The sequence below is a fragment of the Pinus tabuliformis genome, chromosome 3_1, assembly GCF_031772625.1.
Source record: "Pinus tabuliformis cultivar Carrire ecotype Pingquan chromosome 3_1, CPIR1, whole genome shotgun sequence".
Taxonomy (NCBI): Eukaryota; Viridiplantae; Streptophyta; class Pinopsida; order Pinales; family Pinaceae; genus Pinus; species Pinus tabuliformis.
The window spans coordinates 636,221,546-636,242,385 of record NC_142301.1 but is presented as its reverse complement, the minus strand read 5'-3'; positions in this window follow the sequence as shown (position 1 = coordinate 636,242,385).

Below are 20,840 nucleotides of genomic sequence, written 5' to 3'. Positions count from 1 at the left end.
TGTAGGGCACAAAAATGTCTATAACAGTTGCCCCCTAAAGTATGAGGCCGTTTATCGGGTGAAATGCTTTATCAGGAGGATCCGAAGTTCATTCATTGATGGGAGGAGACCTGTAATAAGATACAATACAATACATTATTTTTCATACTGCTTTCATGATCTAGCTGAGGCGGGCATTCCCATGCTCAGCTTTATAAATTCATTTTTCTGTACATAGAACAGACAATCGTCTGATGGTAGACTGATAATTTTTGATGAAATTATCATCCTCTGGGGTAGGATGATTATCTGCTGCAATGATGTACATGTCAATGTCTTTATTTTTCCTGAATATATATCACATCCCGGATGGATGAAACTAGATCCGGGGTCTTCAAACTCGTTCGATCTTCACTCTAAGTACAAGTCGATCCATGTGAGAAATGTTTTGAAGTCGAACATGGAAAGACATCGCTTGATTACCGGTCAATGAGGTAAACCGTTAACAAGCGCGAGAGGAATCACCGATAATGATAATGACCCTCAAGGTACTGCAGTAAAATTCACATGGTGTGAATAAAGGACTTGGCGTGGAACACCACGCAAAATCTTTCGGTCGAAGGTCATTGATGTATACCTATCGCCGGAAGTGAGAAACTTGTCATTGAGGCATGCAAGCTTCAAAGTACTGAAGGGGTTGTTCCTAGATCAACTTCTTGGATAATGAGCTGATGTCGACAAGAAGCGATCCGTCAAAGGAGGGCCTTAATGAATCCCACATCAATGACACGGAACGGAGCTAATGATTTTGATGGAGGTGAAAACGATTTGTGACATATGATTCAAGGTGGCGGTGATGAAAGGATGAAGGATAATGTACGGCAGTGGATGGGACACGGTTGACTTTTCTGAACGACTTCTCTTGAACATATGGCGACACTAATGCGATGGATCGGTAGCATTACCCCAAATATGGATGGTATGGCGAGACCATGGTGATGTGACCAGTGAATGAAACAACCCAACCCGATTGTGGTACGGAGGAAAAGTGTCATGTTCAAGAGCGACTTGCTACCATCAAAGTTTTCTTGAGTTTCTCCCAATTTTCCCCAGTCATTGCTGACCAGTACCCCTTTATTTTTGTCAAGCTTGAGGAGGATAACATATGCTTGTTCTATAACTTGCCCTTCGGGCAAGCCCATCACTATGTTTTAATGAGCCTAGCGATAGTGAAACTCGTTCTCGTCTAAAGACAAGTTTGTCGCTATTTAATGATTTTAACGAGTCTAACGACAAAGATAACTCGGTCCTTTTCATTTTTAGAGAGTCCGAAAAGGTACGTAAAGTTAGCTCCAAAAGTCCTTTTTCGTCATCTAATCCCTTAAGTCCGAAAGAGTATAAAACAATACAGAAGGGATGAGTTTTCGATAGTTTTAATGAGCCGAACAAAACAAGCACTCAATCTTTTTGTGCAATAATCCCTCAGGTCCAAAAAGATTAAAATCTAGAGGAGGGATAGCTCTTCCGGTCGCTTTAACGAGCTGGAAGGCCAAAAATCAGCAATCTTTTCATATTTTACGAGTCAGATGAAAAGAGCTTAAAGAAGACTCGTCTTTTTAGGAACGAGTGATGAAATAGGTTAGCAGCTGATTCTAGGTAAGGCTTGTAATTTTCCAATCACGGCAGTGTCACAAGGATGGCTAGTGAAATCACTCTTCGCAGCTGTTCCTCAAAATGGGTAAACAATCATATGGAGGTGAACGATCAGCCAATGGAAAAGTGGAGGTGGCGGTGCAAACACGACCAAGGCTTTAATGGCTGATGATATTACATTCACGGTGGTTATTTACCGGGATAGTTCATTTTTTAATGAGCTTAAACGCGGGTTGAAACACTAGCTTGATCTTATGTTTATTTTTTAACGAGCATGAACTATGCGCTAAAACTGCTCGGATCTTGCGTTTATTTTTTAACAAGCATGAACTGTGTGTTAAACTGCTCGATTAACCCAGTCATATGATAAGAATGTCTCATTAAGATTCTATTTTCTATGGAGCTTCATCTTACAAAGCTTTGCTCCGGATCCTTTCGTTAAGCAGGTTCGGAAACGACTAATCCTACGAGTTTAAAGGGTTAGACCTACAGGTTTAAAGGGAAGGACCTAAAAATTTAAAAAATAAATAGCCGCCCCTTGCTTGCATTCCAAAAGGTTTGCATGCCCCGAGGTATAAAGTATGATTTCAAGGTTACCTCTACTTCCTTTTCGCCAAAACATTCATTTTGCCGAGAGAGGCTTACCTCTTTCAGGTTACCCAAAGATTGTTCCATTAATATTTCAAACAAAACACTTCTTCGGTGATGTCTACCGAGATAAACAAAGGTGAGCGACGATGCCCGCCAACTCACATAACTTTGACAAAAGAATCTTATTCTAGAATAACCCCTCTTCCTAGACGGACGGGGTACAGACTAGTCATATTCTCCCCCGGAAACCTACCCTATACCCAAATTTTTCCTGCCGAAGTAGACCAGGACGCATGCCCCCTGGGTTCCAGTCATATCCTCCCGGATTACTCGCGCTCATCAGGAGGACGGACCGTGGGTTGAGACATTTCTTGCGTGAAGAGACCATTTAGGGATGGTATATGACTATTTGTGATGCGTGATCCGGGAAATGAAAGCTGGTCCACGAGCTTGACCACTCTTCCTTCGTGCGGAAGACACATTACTCTAAAGAGTGAGGAGACGATGGCTCCCATGCAATATATATAGTCTAGTCCAAGGAGTAGGTTATAATCCAAGGGTCCTTGAATGACCATCACCTTCATTTGAACGGTCTTCCCTTTCAATGTAATGGGCACATTGGGGAGGATCCCTAAAGGTCGACTGGTTCCTTTATCAAAACCTGTCAGATTTCTCATTTTAGGCAAAAGTGCTGGCGAACCAAGCGCTTTCCAAGTAATAGAGGAAAGGATACTCACAGATGCCCCCTCATCAATGATAGTGCCAGCCATTACCATTCTGTATATTTGAACGATAATTCTGAATGGTATGCTTGCTGGAAAACAGGGTCTGCCTAGTTGGTTCCAATCGAACGAGACAACTACGTTGCTTGGTGGTGGGACCGAATAGACGGCCCGATATGACTCTGACGAAGTTCCTTACTGCGATAAAGGAATGGGCAAATTGCCCCCTTGTTCATCGGAGTCTGTGTTGATGAAGAGAATTTGGATGGTGTCATCTTTATTCTCCTCTGTGATGGTATCATTCGAAGATAGAACCTCTGAAGGCAAAACCAGGTCAACTGCTGCCTCAACCTTTTGACTTTCATTAGTTATGGATTCAGATGGTTCATCTTCAATGATAGGTGCTTCGACTGACCACCTGAGCAGGCCGGCCGGGTTCTCAACTGGTGAAGAACTTGGCAGAAGTTTTTGATATCCAGGAGGAAGTTGCACTGGTAAAACCGGGCGATCTTCCAAAACTCTTTTAGCCTCGTCTAAGAAGGGACAACGGTGGATGGCATGGTTGCCTTCACACAGTTTGCAGGGAAATCTAGCTTTCCCTCTCTGTCCTGTGGCTTCACTTTCACTAGTTGACGGTGTGTTGTCAACATGGCTATCAGAGGTTGAAGCCACCGAATTGTGCAAACAGGGAGACCAGTCCCTTAGTATCTGAGGGATGCAGGGACAATCTCTGTGGAAGTGGTATCCCTTGCATATGAAACATGGTGATTTAGGCCTGGTCAGTGCTGTGTGTGGATTTTTGTCAGACGACACTTGTTTGCCCCCAGTCGCTTTTGGCTCCTTCTTCTTCTTCTCTTTCTTCTTCTTTTCCTTCTTCTCCTTAGGAACCTGGTTTTTTGTTTTACCAGTTCCGTCAAGCGAAGAGGAAGGAGGAGAGGAATAATTAGATGAAGTAGAAGGCTGGTGGGTAACTCTGGTCTGGTCTAACTGTTGATTCGACTGTTCAGGAATAGTGGTGTTTTGAACAACATTAGTTGAGAAGAGCCAGACCGGCAACCCAATTGTCAGTCCTGGAAGCGACAATTTGGCCATGTGGGGCGCACCAACATCTCCCCAAGAGGAGAAGGGACTAGGATTTCCACCACGGGGAATTCCTTGGTTGGTGTGCTCCATTTTCTCAACCTAAAGATCAACGCAGGAAGAAGGGGTGATTGTTCCGTTTAAAATAAATTTTAACGACGCTTTAGACACAACTTGCTTTTTCAATTTTAAAGAGTCGAGAAAAAGCTAAAGATGACTCTAGTCTCCTTCGATGTTTTAACGAGCCCGAACTGACAAATGCTCGGATGGACTTTTTCCGTTATAGAGTCTGAAAAAGGCCAAAAGGAGCTGCTCTAGAGTTCTAGGTAGAGGGTGTGCCAAACTTTTCGCAAAACCGCATAATACTTTTTAGGGTACGGGCAGTCGATCTTCCTGAAGGCTGTGTTCAGTGCATTGCGATCAGTAGGGCGGCCGAAACGGCTTCCTAAGGATAAAGGTTTTATGCCTATAGGGGTCTCCCAATATATACGCGACGGTACGTGGGAGCACAATCCGTACTGGCGCTATCATCCCTCAGGAGGAATCACCCACCATCAATGAGATCGACAGTCACCAGGCTTTATGACGTTGGAACACGTCCCTAGCCTAGACCTCTATGTTGTGCGTTATGTTGCAAAGTGTTGTTAAGTTCATTCAATTTATTTTAGGTTGATCTTTTTTAGAAGTTTGCCTTTTGAGGTTCACCACGAGATGTATGATACAATTCCTAAATGCAGTCTAAAGATGATAAGCAAGCTTTATATCTTTTCAACTTATGAAAATCCTAGCTACAAAGGGAAAAGAAAGACACCATCTTTTCTCAAAGAGCAATCAGCACACTCTAATGCACTTTTCCTAAATCAAGCATGCAAACTATCAAGATGCAAATGCACAATGCAGGTGTTTGTTTTCCGCTTTCTTAGTATTGATGCCTACAAAGAAATATTTTTTGTACAACTTTGAATTTGCTTTTAAATGACAAATACAAACAAGTTTACTTTTTCGAAATCAGAGAGGGTAGAAGAGATTACAACACTTAACGATTTCTGAAATGAATACTTGTTTCGAAACTTAAAAGAGACAAACTCAAACCAAAAGCAACAGTAAATGTATAATCAACTGTAAACAGCCAATGAACTCTCTCCTAAGATCACAATTAACAGATCTGAATCAAGGGCTACAGGATGACTATTTCACTCTTGGAAATGAAGACTGTAACTGACACCACAAACACATAAAAACACTCACAGCCTTTTTGTACAAAAGGAGGCGGAATTTAAGCAAAGAAAAGGAGTTATCAGACAGGTACCTATGCTGGTTACAGGCTGCAAAAATCAGAGATCAAAACAAGGCAAAACAGAGCAGAGAACCCCAGCTGCACAAGGCCTAACTGGATCAGCGCACCCTCAACACAGGGGTTTTGACATTCAGCGCAGGTAGCCTTCACGAGACCTGCGTTGAAATGCAGAACCTCTTCACAGGGTCTGCGCTAAAGGAGAAACGAGAGTTTCTCACTGGGTTCTGGGTCACAGTTTGCTATTTAATCTACAGTTTCAGGCCAAATCAAAGCAACAAGCAAGGTACAATCAAAGGGATGCTTTGAGGAAGGGCTAAGATCTATCACAAAGGATCATCAAATCATTTGTGAGTCCATTGTTCAGATCAGAGACAAATCCAGTGATTGGATCAAAGTAGCAGCTGTCTACTTTGCATCTGAGAATAATAGATGCATTTCGATTGTTGTTGTTGAATCTATGAAACAAACAATGATAGAGACACAAATAAAATGACTAAATAGATCACCCCAGCGGAGTCGCCAATTTGTTCTGGGGAAAAATGCCTATGCAGGACGATCCTATCCACCTAAGGTGTGACAGTGCCTTAGCAACAAACAGAAACAACTATTCTAATATTCTTCCTTTATGAATTAAGAATGAAGAGAGATATATGGACTAACTGGTGTCTTCCGTTTGTCCCTCGATCTAATTCCTCTTCTCTTTGGGAGTTCCCAGCTACTTGTCTTCTCGCTCACCCAGCTTCAAGAGGTTTTTGCAAGATCACAAGAAGAGAACACTACGCAAAGACATCGATTCATATTCATAACTAGTTCAGGATTAGAAATAAACTAAATACACTAATGCAACCATACATCAAAGACACATCAGCATATAGGAGAAACCAAGATAGCTTTATTGATGAATAACAAGGTTCAGGAAGAGATACAACCCAGAGGGCTCCAATCCAGCATCTCCTTCCCAGCAAATGAAATTCCTATCTTCACCTTCCCTCAAAGCATTAAGCACCCAATAATTCCAGTCTCAAACCAACAACAATTCTTTTCAATAACAAAATTCCAGCCTCCAGATCTCATGGAGGAGAGATCCATATATAGATGTTTGGAGAGAGGATGAGTCAGCTTGAGATCTGACTAGTGTCCTCTCCCTCTGTCAGTTCTTGATTCCACTTGTAGGTTCTTGCTTCCACATGGAGATTGGGAACCTCTTACTCATCATTAGTCGAATTCACTGAGGAAAGTGTCATTGAGGAAGATTCTGGAAGCTTCCTGGGTCTTGACACCTCTTGGAATGAACTTGCCATTTGTCAATTCCTGCTCAGCGCACCCTTGTAGTGCTTCTACCTGTGTTGCACTGTAGGTAGCCAGTGTTGACTTTGCATTTCAGCGCAGACAGCTAGTGGAGCCACTGAATTGATCCTGAATTGACTTTTTTTTGAGCAGTTTCTAGTGGAGAACTTCTGTGAATTGCTGTGGTTTGTTACCCTTGTTCCTCTAGGGGTAGGAACAACATGTTTAGGGACTTTGGATCCCTTAGATTATGGACATTTCATGCTCAATGCTGTAAGGCACAAAAATGTCTATAACACATATCTTCTCTCAAGTAGATTTGAGAAGACATTTTGGGGATAAGATATGGATATTTAATTTGAAAATTGATTGGAGAAGACCATATCTTCTCCCAAGTAGATTTTGAGAAGACATTTTGGGGATAAGATATGGATACTTAATCTTGGAAATTGATTTGAGAAGACCATATCTTCTCTCAAGTAGATTTTGAGAAGACATTTTGGGGATAAGATATGGATATTTAATTTGGAAATTAATTGGAGAAGACCATTTATTCTCCCAGGTAGATTTTGAGAAGACATTTTGGGGATGAGATATGGATATTTAATTTGGAATAAATGGAAGGAGACCATATCCTATCCAAAATTAAATTTGAGAAGACAATTTTGGAATTGAATCATAACAATAATAAAATTTATATCAGTAAATAAATTTGTAGTTTCACAAATGTAAGTATGTACCAATATTTCTTGATAATTATAAGTCAATAATTTCAGGTAATTTAAACACTAATCAAATTTGCATGACAAAATTAACTAAGGCATTACAATACCTTAAGCCTTAAACATATATTGAAGCTTAACTAAACTATATTTGAACATAATCACATAGATTAAAGGACAAAAATACAACACATTACCCTTAGACACCTCTCAAATGAGCACTAATCCATCACCTAATAGTATACTTTCCTTGGAGAACATTATGAAGAACTTGCACATTATCATATTGTTGTTGTACCTAGCATATTTTCTTTGCCATGATTCTAAATAAAGGAGTCTTAAGCCAACTCTTATATTGAACCATTCCATAAAGACTTTTGAATCCATATACAACCCGAATACTTTTTTTTTCTTGATATAAACTTGATATAAAACTATGCTAATTAACATGCACATTGAAATATTTTATTTATGGCTAACAATAAAATATTTTTTTGTTATTAGTATATTTTTATTTTAATTATTACATAAATATATAATGAATTACATATTATGTAATTTAAATTATATCATTTTTACATAGCATTTGTAATTACTTATCTTTTCAATATTAAAAAGTAATTTTTTCACTTTCAAATACTTCACTTTATCTCGATACAAAGTGGATGTAAAATTAACGTGGAAATTGAAGTATTATATTTATAGATGAAATTGATTTTTTTTGTTATTATTATTATTAATTTTTATTTTATTTTTCTTGTAACTATTATGCTATTAGTTTTAAATGTAACCTTACATTACAACATCTACCTCCCTCATACTTGGTTGTAAACCACCTCTCCAAGTAATTAATTAATTTTCCAGTATATAGTCATTAAAATTGATTTTGAATATCCATTTTTTTATTGTTGAAATTTAATTTAAAAAAAAAAAAAACTTGCTATAGTTTATTCAACATGACATCTTTAAAGTTTTTCATTTTTTTTTGTTTTTTTTTTTTCACTAGGCACTTAGGAGGAGAATAAGCATTTATTGAATGGAAAAAGAGTGATCCACCCCCAACATTTTTAAAAATTTAACATCGAAATTTATTTTAAAAATAAAAAAGTTCAATTTAAATAACAAATTTTAAATTTTAAAATAATAGTTCATTTTCAAGATAATTTTCCATAGTTCAATCAACATAATCATTACATGCCAATGAAAGGAAATCCCTATTGACATAGAGCATACACACACCATTCCTACAAACATTTAATGGTTAACAATTAAAATGGGACTAATTTCAAGTTGCACATTCCCTCCACTCTCAAAACACCAATCAATTCCACATGGTTTGTTTGTCCGTTTGTTTGTTTGTTTTTTTTTTTTTGTCAGAAGAAAAAAATGGCTACCTTTTTCATTATGAAAACAAAATATTTACAACTTCATGGATATGTCTCTGTGTTTTCATCTTCAAGATGTGAATAAAAAAAAACTCTAAGTCACGTACATCTATTATACCTTCATACACATCAACAAGAACTTCTTATATTTAGTATAACAACTATTTAGGCTCTCATGTGTATCTAGAACCTTCAAAGAACAAACCAACATAGATATGTACAAAAACAAAGAGAATAATATGTAAAACTAACCAAAATATCAGAAAAAATGGTTATCAGAGTTCCTTTCATCTTTGAAAGAGAACCTAGATGATACTAAGGCTTCCATAATTTGCCGAGTTTCCTTGGTGATAAGATGTGAACATGATCACTCTTGGATCCAAGATGAATCCATTATTTGATAGAGAATTTGTAACATGGTTCTATTATATGTAGATGTGCAAGTATGATATTCAATGGAAGTTCTTCTCCAACATGCGGATGAAGAAATTAGAGGGTAGGTGGATTGAACTGGGAACTACCATGTACCCAATCGATAATACCCTTGGAATCTCCATGCACATGTAAAGCATATATGCCCAAACATTTAACGCATATTAAAACACCCCACAAAGCTATGATTTATACATAGTTATTAATGTCATCTCCACCCGCACCAAAAGTGATAGAAACAACTAGGTCCAAGAACTATCTATGCGCCACATCTACACCTTCCTTGTGAACAAGCCCCATCAAAAAACGCAGTAGGATAGTTCTTCTGGGTGTCCTTAAGCTGTACCAATATTTTTTTTTTTTTATTATTTATTATTTATTTATTTATTTATTTATGTTTCTTCTTTATGGAGCTAATCTTTGAGAAATAAGCAACAATCTTGATCATAGTTGCTCTAACATCGATCTCCTTTTGTTCAAAAATAAATATAGAAATTTTGAGTTTTAAAACGGGCCTCCTAAGGACTATTATAAAATAATAGTGAAATAATAAAATAAGATTATATTACATTATCAAGTTTTGGAGGGAAAAGAAGAAAAACTACTTTTCAAGCCTTATTTTCAACTTATCTCCCTACTATTTTACTTAAATTTCGAGTGGGACCATTCGTTGAATGCCAAATGCATTTTGCTTCCATTGAGTGTCCCCCCATGAAATTTGAGTAAAATTATAGGTAGATAGGTAGAAAATACATGTTGAAAAAAGTATTATTTTAATTTTAAATTTTTTATGTTTTTACCTTTTTACACCAAAAATGGTGAATCATCCCCCATGGTTGACATCATCATATTGAATACTATTGGTTCTTATAAAGTTGATTTTTGTTGTACATTTTTGTTCTGAGACCCATTTTTTACCTCCAAATTTCTCTAATGCTTTGAGTTTCAGCACCTCCATATGACCCAAAAAATATAAAAAGACAATGTGCGATAGTCCTTATAAGTCTTGAACCAATGAATAAGGAAATCGTCAATCAAGCTAGAGATTCATTGATTACTAATATGAAACTATTTGATTACCCCACGTCATATTGAAGAAATGATTGGATAGGTGATAAATAATTGATTAACATCCTCTAAAGCTGAAAAACACATAACACACCATCCTGAACCCACGAATCCTCTGTGTAGGAGATTCTCCCACATAAGAACTTTGTTGTGCAATACTAGCCAACATAAAAACTTATGCTTCATTGTGATCTCCCATTACCATGACTTCTGAAACTAAATCCTATGTTATGGAGAGATGTTAATCGAAGAATATTGGAGATATACTTCCTTTGTGATGATTTGATCCTTTTTGAGCTATATAAGTCTATCATCCTATTCGTTGGAAGAAATGCCAACAATAACTAACTAGAGAGTGTATTGTCCCATTTGGCTACTCTATGACCTATAAACCCCAAATCATCTGCCTTGATTCCAACCTTAGATTCCCAAAAGTCCAATGTCTAATTTTCATTATGCTTTGCCAAATTTAGGATGAACATTTTTTCTCAATCACACCTTCAGAGGTCCACCACTAATGGTTCTTGTATAAAAGATATTTCCAAGAACTAATGCTTTTATAAATGCCTTTACTTGCCAACACCTTCCATATATTATTTATTAGTAACACCTTGTTAAATCCTTTAGTGTTCAGGATATCCCATCCACCAGCATCGATCGGACAAGCTAGATTTGACAGACGAACCAGATGAAACTTTTGAACTTTACTAGATTCTGCCCAAAGGAATCTAGCAATAATGGTGTTAGGCCCCTATACTACCAGTGTAACCCCTTATTGTTATTAGTACAACCCCCTTATTATGTTGTTGTATCCATGTAGTCCACATATTGTTATTATTGTGCCCCATAGAAGCCAACTATTGTTATTAGTGTCCCCTTTCATTATTATTGTTATGTTGGCTCTGATTATATTATGACCCCTTAGACTCCTATATATACAAAGGAGGTCTTTTCATTTGTATCATCCAAGAATTTTTCATTTGTGTAATGTAAAGGAGGTTTCCCCCTCAAAGAGGCTGAATTATAAGGCATTGATCTATCTTTTCTATCTTTTTGTGAGCTAGTTTCATAACATTTGGTATCAGAGCTTTGAATTCTAGGGTTTCGCTGCTCCAAATAGGTCATCGTGGCATTTGTGCTATAACTTTTTTCTACGACGTTTCAGATGCTAAAAGAAAAACCCATTTGGGCTGAAATCATTATGAACCTAGGGTCTTAATTTTAGAGCGTTTTGTGCTATATTTGCGTAGATATGATCTGATGAAGTTGGCCTTTTTGCAGACTTTCGAATTTCATTCCAAACAGGTGACCTGGGGAAAATCGTCATAACTTTTGTTTTGAGCATCAGATTGAAATTTCGTAAGAAGTTATAGAAAGGCGAGGGGCTGTAGTTTATTTTTTATATTTTTTAGATACTAAGGTCAAAACTATGACACGTGGCACTTCACACAATTTTGCTCTTCTTGAAAGGTCTATAATCAGGTCATCTTGGGAGATTGTGCATAACTTTGTCTTGGAGAATCTAAATTCGATCAGATTGGTGGCATTGGAAAGAGGACATAGAGGGCTACTATAGATCGCAATTTCAGAACTGGATGATCCGAAAGTACAGAGATACATCAGATTCAATATTGAGCTCCTACAAAGTGAAGAAAGGTGTGTAGTTTTTTTTTAATTTTTCATATGTTTGGTTTGAAAAATTAGTTTAAAGGAATTCAAAGGGAATAGTAAAGCATTATTATCAGTAGTTGATGCCCCGAGGAAAGAAAATGCAAACATGTAGTAAGAAACCTGAAAGCTCTAGCATGACTCATGAAGACGAAGAAATGCAACATGATATATCAAAATTACAAGACCAAGTACAACAAATCTCACTCGCACAAAAAGTAACAGAATCTAAGATGGATGGTTTAAAGAAAGATGTAGAAGCTAAGATGTATGGCATGAAAGCTAAGATGGATGGTTTAAATAATTGCATGGAAGCTAAGATGAATGGCATGAATGGTAAGATGGATGGCATGGATGATAAGATGGAAGAATTGAAGATAAATTTGAATAAGTTGCTACAAGAAATGGCCACTAATGGTGAAAGGGTAGTAAAGAAAACTTATGATGAGAACAAAAGAAATGTTAATCATGATTTCATAGACTCTAATGCTGTATCGAAGACCCACCATATTCCAAAAATCGATATGAAAAAGTTTGATGGCAAGGATCCCGCAACATGGATACTACAGACGGAGCAATTTTTCGATCTCCATAATGTGAAAAACACACAAAAGGTATGTATTGCAACTTTGTATTTGGAACCAAATCAGTTTGTATGGTATCAATGACTTTGCTCTTGTAAACAAATTGTCACTTGGGAAATTTTTATGGAAGAACTGACAGCACATTATGAGGATACAAAAAGCAACACCTTTTTTTATCCAATTGATAAGTCTCAAACAAAAGGGTTCAATGATGGAGCACATTGAGGAGTTCCAAAAATTGAACATAAGGGTAAAAAACATTCCAGAGGAGCATAGGATTGATGTGTTCACAGGGACTTTAAAGGAGAATATCCAAGATGATGTTTACCTTTGGGAACCTGATTCATTGGAGAAGGCATTTAGGTTAGAAAGACAAATGGAAAGCAAAATTATGGCAACCAAGAAGCCCACCACTCACAACTACAAAGATGGAAGTGTTGTTGCCCCTAGCTTTCGATAACATATAAGGTTGACACCACAACAATTGGAAGAAAAAAGAGCAAAAGGGCTTTGTTATAGCTGTGATAGCAAATACACTAAAGGTCATAAGTGTGATGAGAACAAATTATTCTACATAGATTGTGAAGAGGAAGAAGAAAAGGAACAAGAAACGTCAAAAGAAGAGGATATACTGCAAGAAGAAAGCCTAAATAAAGAAGAAATGAATCCAACCATATCTTGTAATGCATTGGCTGGAATTACCACTCCTCAAACCATCAAGATAGAAAGACATATTAAGAAGAAAAAGGTAATAGTGTTGATTGATTCAGGAAGTACCCACAATTTTATTCATTGTAGGATAGCAAAAGAATTGAATTGATTCCTATATCCAGCACCAGAGTGTCAAGTGATGGCTTCAAATGGAGGAATGATAAATTGCTCTGGAAAGTGCCATACCATCAAGCTATCCATGGGAGAATATGTATTGAATAGCCCAATGCTTTCCATTCCAATGGGAGGTGTTGATGTTGTACTAGGAGTTCAATGCCTACAATCCTTGGGTACAATAGCTTTTAACTTTCAATAAATTTTCATGAAATTTTATGTCGAGGGAAAGGAAGTTGAATTAAGAGGTATTGCAGGGAAACCAGGAAAGATAATCAGCTCTAACGGTATGACAAAGCTTCTAGAAGAGGAAAAACGAGGTGTAATTGCATAATTATGTTTGCTAGATGTTTCCACATCGAAATCATCTATTTCTCTAGATCTCCAAAAAGTCTTGGACAATCACTCCAAGTTATTTGAGACTCCCAAAGGTTTCCCACCTATTCGTGATCATGATCATCTTATTCATTTGATTCTATGAAGTGTTCCTCCAAACATCAGGCCATAAAAATATCCCTATTCCCAAAAGAGTGAAATTGAACGAATGGTTGCAGAAATGCTAGAGGCTGGTATAATTCCACCTAGCCAAAGTTCTTTCTGTGCTCCAGTAGTATTGGTGCACAAGAAGGATGGATCACAGTGCATGCGTCAGGATTATAGGGAGCTCAACAAGGTCACTATTAAAGATAAGTTTGCCATTCCTGTCATTGACGAATTATTGGATGGATTGCATGGATCAATTTACTTCACCAAGTTGTATCTTCATTCAGGATATCATCAAATCAGAATGAAGACTGAATACATTCTGAAAACAACATTTAGAACTCATGAGGGTCACTATGAATTTTTTGTCATGCCTTTTGGCCTTACCAATGCACCTTCTACATTTCAAGATTTGATGAATTCCATTTTCAAACCCTTCCTTAGAAAATGTGTTAGTATTTTTTGATGATATACTAATCTACAACAAGTCTTGGAAGGATCATGTTGAACATGTTGACAGGGTGCTACATCTATCGGAGGAGAAAGAATTATATGCAAAAAGATCCAATTGTTTCTTTGTAGTACAAGAGGTGGAATATCTGGGTCATATTGTATCTCATGAAGGAGCTAAGGTAGACCCTAGCAAGATTAAAGCCATTAAGGAATGGAAAATTCCCACATCCATAGAGCATTTTTGAGGATTTCTTGGGTTGACAAGGTATTAGTGCAAGTTTGTTAACAATTACGGGGAAATAACAGCACCTCTAATAACATTATTGAAGAAATATGCATTTTCATGGACTCCAGAAGCAACAAAGGACTTCAAACATCTTAAAGAGGCAATGTGCCAAGCACCGGTCTTAGCTACACCAGACTTCACAAAAACCTTTATTGTGGAATGTGATGCTTCAAGAAATGGAATTGGTGTTCTTTTAATTCAAGATGAAAGACCCATTGCTTTCGAAAGTCATCCAATCAAGGGAAAGTATTTACACAAAGCTATTTATGAGAAGGAAATGTTGGCAATACTACATGCACTTAAGAAATGGCGACCCTACCTATTGGGAAGACACTTCAAGGTAAAAACGGATCATGATAGTCTTAAATAATTCTTAGAACAAATATTATCTTTAGAAGAACAGAAAAAATGGGTCATGAATATGTTGGGTTATGACTTTGACATCATCTATAGAAAAGGGAAGAAAATTTTTGTTTCAGATGCACTCTCAAGAAAGGATGAGGATGTGGAAGCATTGTTTTGTGCTATTTCTATTATGCAAAGAAATTGGATAAATGAAGCAAGGGATGAATGGAAGAAGGACAAAGAAGTGTGGCCACTCATTCAAAAGTTGCAGAATATCCCAATTCAAACAATATTGCCAAAGCTTGAAGAAGAAGGAAAAATCATATTGGAACCTGGAGCAGTCATAGAAACAAGAGCCTGACAGCTACCAAATCGATCAATTTCATAGTACCTCATTAATTGGAAGAACTTACCCGCTGAAGATTCCACATCGAAGGGCAATAATTTTATACAGAAGCATCAAGAACTACTCAAGTGTTGAGGAAAACACTTTCTGAAGGAGAGGGGCATGGTAGGCCCCTATACTACCAGTGTAACCCCTTATTGTTATTAGTGCACCCCCCTTATTATATTGTTGTATCCATGTAGACCCCATATTGTTATTATTGTGCCCCATAGAAGCCCACTATTGTTATTAGTGTGCCCTTACATTATTATTGTTATGTTGGCTCTGATTATATTATGACCCCTTAGACTCCTATATATAGAATGGAGGTTTTGTCATTTGTATCATCCAATAATTGTTCATTTTTGTAATGTAAAGAAGGTTTCCCCCTCGAAGAGGTTGAGTTATAAGGCGTTGACCTATCTTTTCTACCTTTTTGTGAGCTGGTTTCATGACAAATGGCTTCAATTTTGTAAATGATCACTTTACGGAGCATATATAAATGCATCTAGAACACCACGAATGCTTTATAATACTACCTTTCTAAGGATCAAACTCCCACCTAGAGAGAGCCATCAATGAGTCCACATAATAAGTTTTTTATGAAATTTGTTTATAAATCAGTCCGAGTTTAGAATATTATAGTTATTTGGTTTCAATTTGAAACCAAAATACTTGAAACCCTAATCTAGAAGAATCTGATAGGCCCCAAAGATAAGACATATCTCATTTGTTGTGGCCTCATGTATAGCATTTGTGATCAGAGCATATTTAATTTTATTCATATAAATCTCCAAGGCCTCCCCAAAAAATGAGAGAATTCTATGAAAATTACCCCATTTTACATTAGATACCTCACCATCAAAGAGGAGATCATTCAAAAAAATGTGGTAGGTGATAATCATGTTTCTCATTAGCCAGATCTCCTTGATCAAACGCAATGTTCATGCCTTGACAATCCTCCTACTTAAATCGTCTATAAAAAGTAAGAAAAGAAGAGAAGACAACGCACAAACTTGGTGAAGACCCCTCGAAATCTTGAAAAATGCCAATGGAAGACATTAATGATGACAACAAAACACATGCCATTATCTATTCAATATTTTGTATCCCAATACCAATCTTATATAGAATCAAGTGCAAAAATTCCCAGTTCACATTGTTAAAAGCTTTAACTAAATTAATTTTCATCATACATGCCACCATCTTACGAATCTTTATGGAGTGAATGCATTCCTGTGTTATCACAACTGTATCCTAAATCTGCCTCTATTCTAGGAAGCCAAATTGTTCAGGTGCTTCAACATAATAGCCTTAAGAAGATTTGCAGTAACTTTAGAGATCATTTTGTGCACAAAGTTACAAAGGGGTATGGGCTCGTTGTTTGCAAACATGAAAGGCTTTGAGGTATTCAGGATAAGATCTATAGATGCGCATTGAATGATCTAGAAATATATCCTAGACTCCTAGACTCCTCCGCAGCTGCCAAAAGATCTGAAATCATAAACTCCATAAAGTGTATATACAGCTCCACCATCTAGCGTTAAAAAACCTCTATCAATTCTTCCTTTCCGATCGATCTTCCAAGACGTGTGTTGTCGAGAGATATAAACTCCATCTACATATTGAAGTTCTGCTCTTTCTATTTGAATTTCTTTTTGAAATGTCTAATATAAATTGAGGTTTTTGGGATCATCCAGCAGTGTTCCTCTAAGGACAAGAGACGAGCAAGTACTGAGTACCATGACACTTGGAGACACCTAAAGGGAAGACACCAGTTGTTGATGCTCAGATTGAAAGACATCAGAACAAACATGTAATAAGAGGATCGTCAATTTGAAGGTTTCAGAAAACCTGAATGAAGGTTTCAAGAAGCTGCATTGATAATCAAGGCCTTCTTGAAACTTGTTGAATAATCAATTCCGCAGGTTGCAAGTGAAATATAACAAATCATTACAAATATCATGGCTCCATGAGGGAAATTTCATAATGGTTGCATAATTCAAGAACAAATTAAACTAATGGGCTAAGGGAATCGGTCATATGCTAGTCAATGAATTTTTTACTAGTGCGAATGAAAATTAAACTAATTACACTAATGGGCTATGGGAATCCATCATATGCGAATGTTAATGAAAATGATAAGCTTCAAAGGATCCAATGTGCTAATGAAAATGATAAGCTTCAAAGGATCCATAGTTCAAAAGAACTATGAGCATGTTTATTTCTTAATTACAAAATATTTACCAAAAATACCTTTTGGTGGTATTACTCCAATGTTCCCTCGTTCCCACTGGTCCCAAGACTAATCTTATTTTATATATAATATAGTATAATTTTAAAACAATTTTGAATGATAATTTTTTAGCCATCATTAGGCATGGGATATTTTTATTATACTTGCATATTTATGGTATTAAGCATTTAGTTTTACATTGACAATTTATTAATTTGTTTTTGACCCAAAAAATTACGAGGCTTATTCAAAGTTTAACATTAGGAATTCAATTTTTGTTAATTTTTATTATTATTTAAATTTATTTATTTGTAAGGTGATTGGTTGAGGTCTTATTATGGATTGTTTAGTAACTTCTATTTATATTAATTACTAAACTCTTGTTTTTCATTTTATTTGCTTTTTAGTTTTTATTTGTTTTTCTTTGTTCTATTATTTCCATTTTCATGAATTAGATTTTTTTGTCCAAATTTCAATTTAGGATGATTATTATTATATTAAAATTATATTTTAATAAATTTAATTATTATATATCTATCTATCTATCCATATATCTATACACACACACACACACACACACACACGCACACACACACACACACACAAACACATATATTAAAGTGTATATATGCTAATATAAACAATATTAGTTAATTACATTTCGTAATTTTTGGTGATGACATTCAACAATACAATATTTTATTAGATGTTTTATTTCTGTGATGAAATCTTTGTCTTTATTATTTTTTAGTTTTTTTTTTTTTTTTTTTTTTTTTTTCAATGTGGTTCACGGGGGCACCTGAGGTGGCCGCTACGTCCACGTAGAGCTGCACGGCCTTCAGGCCTACCCCCGAGGGCGTCGAGGAGATTTGACCCCGTGACCTCTCAAACCGGAGAGTACTATCAACGGGAACTCGACCATTTGAGCTAACCCTCGGGGGCATTATTTTTTAGTTTAATTAAGCTATATTTAAGCTAAGCGACAGGTACAAGCTACTATGTAGCCCTTGTTCTGTATATATAATGAAATTGTAAACATTTTTAAAATTCTGAGAAAAGGTAATTTAGAAAAAAAAAACAAGTACATTTTCAAAAGAAGCGTGGAATTCACCCATATCTCACTCTCCAGGCTTTCTTATCATTGAAGCTAGTGTTTCCTAACCCTCTTTCTTATCATCGAATCCGATTTTGTGATGAAGAGATCCTGAACAACCACCACCACCATAATAATAATAATAGTAATAGTAATAGTAATAGTAATATACTTGAAAATGTGTATAATTTACTTCAATGTCCTCCAATCAAGTCATTGTGGTCAGATTCCTCGTTGTTCTTATATAGTGAAAGGGACATTTGTAGAGCCTACTTCCACAACAACATTCCAATTTTATGTGTCTAATTTATCATATATCTATACACAAAACATAATGCACACACTTTAACATTACATGTATAGTTCATGTATGTTTCCCCACTTAACACCTATATTCCTACTCAACATGTGATGTGTGCGCCATCATCTAATACATGTGTGCCACTAGACCACAACTACTCATATTATGAATTACAATTTCGATCAATGTTGAGAAAAAATGAAAATATGAGTAAGAGAATTCACTTGTTGAATTGAGACTTATGTGATCCATAATAGTTATAAGAAGAGCTTCGGCGTAAATCACATATAGAAAGACCTTTGCCGACGTGTTTCGAGCCAGCAAGTGTGGCTCATCGTTTGGACAAGTTGAAGAAACAGATCCAGCTTTGCGTGTTAAATAGTATGAGGAGGGCCTCCAACAGCTATCTAGATTAACGGCTAGCTTTGACTTAGGGACAGTCAAAAAGTCAAATTGATTATTTCAAGGAAGATAGTAATGACCATACCTATATATAAATATATAATTGTATAAATGAAATAATTTAAGAAGGGGTTTACTTTAATAATTAGTTAAAACGTATAATTTAATATATTTTTTTTTTTATTAAATGGGAATTAGTTACATTGAAGACCTAACTTATTTATGAACAAGGTAAATGTAATTAAATAAAATAAAAAATAATAATACAAATCAGCAAATAAATAAATAATAATAATATATATTCACTAGATAAATAAATAAATAGATAAAAATCTATATAAAAATAAAAATAATAATAGTATATATAAATTAGTTATGAAAGAAATAATAAAGTAAATACTAATAAGAAAATAACAATGATATATATCCGTTAATAAATAGATAAATTACCAATACTAACAATATATAAAAATTAGTGACGAAAAATAATAAAATAATAATAATAATAATATATTCCTTAATAGATAAATAAAATTAGTATATAATAAAATAATAATAATATATATAAAAATTAGTTACGAAGAACTAATAAATAATAATAATAAAAACATAAGTAAATAAATAATTGTTATAACAATAATAATTAGGGAAAGGGGACGACTCACCAATAAAAATAAGCAAAATAATAATATATATTCGTTAATAAATAATTAATTAAAATATATATATATATATATATATATATATATATATATATATATATATATATATATATATATAATATATAAAAAAATAATAATAATAGTAATAATAATAATAACAATAATAATAATATTACCTTAGCGGTGGTTTCAACCTTCTACCGCTACATGTCGTTTTCGCCGGGCTTCACTGCTCCGCTTAACTCTCACCGTTCCGAGGAGCAGTTAACTATGGAGGACCTGGAGACCGTGGACTACTCTGCTGACCCCTTGGAAGGGGTTTCCATCTGGCGTACCCCCAATGCCAGCTCAGAAGGTATGTTTTATGATGATTTTTCAGGGGTTTACTCACAGTTTTCGCATGGTGAATCCTCCAGATCCCTGCCGGTGGTTCTCCCGGACGAACCCCCCACCTGGCCGGCCCTCTCGACGCCTCCTCACTCTCCGGCGACCCTGGGGTTTGTTGCTGGTAGCTTAAACCCTTCCCTAGGGTTAACCCCACCGACTGTTGGTTCATCTCTCCACTATCCGCATAACCCTAATCTGGTTCTTGCCTCATCTGGTCCTGTGGGTTACCTTGGTCCCTCGTCCGGCTGTTTCTCCTCCGTACCCCCTCTCTCGGGTCCCATATCTGGTTATTCTCACGTTCCTACAGCTGGTTTCCCTGCATCCTTTCAACCATCGGTACCTGCTCATCCCCCCCCTTCGGCATCAATCTCTCCGCGGAACCCTCCTCCCCCCGGCGGCCCTAGAAGGAAAGCTAAATGCTTCAAGTCACGCGAAGCTGATTATTTTCTCAGACTGGAAGAGGACATTCAGTGGGGCGAAGCGATGGATTTTGCGGACCGGGTTTTGGTCGGGC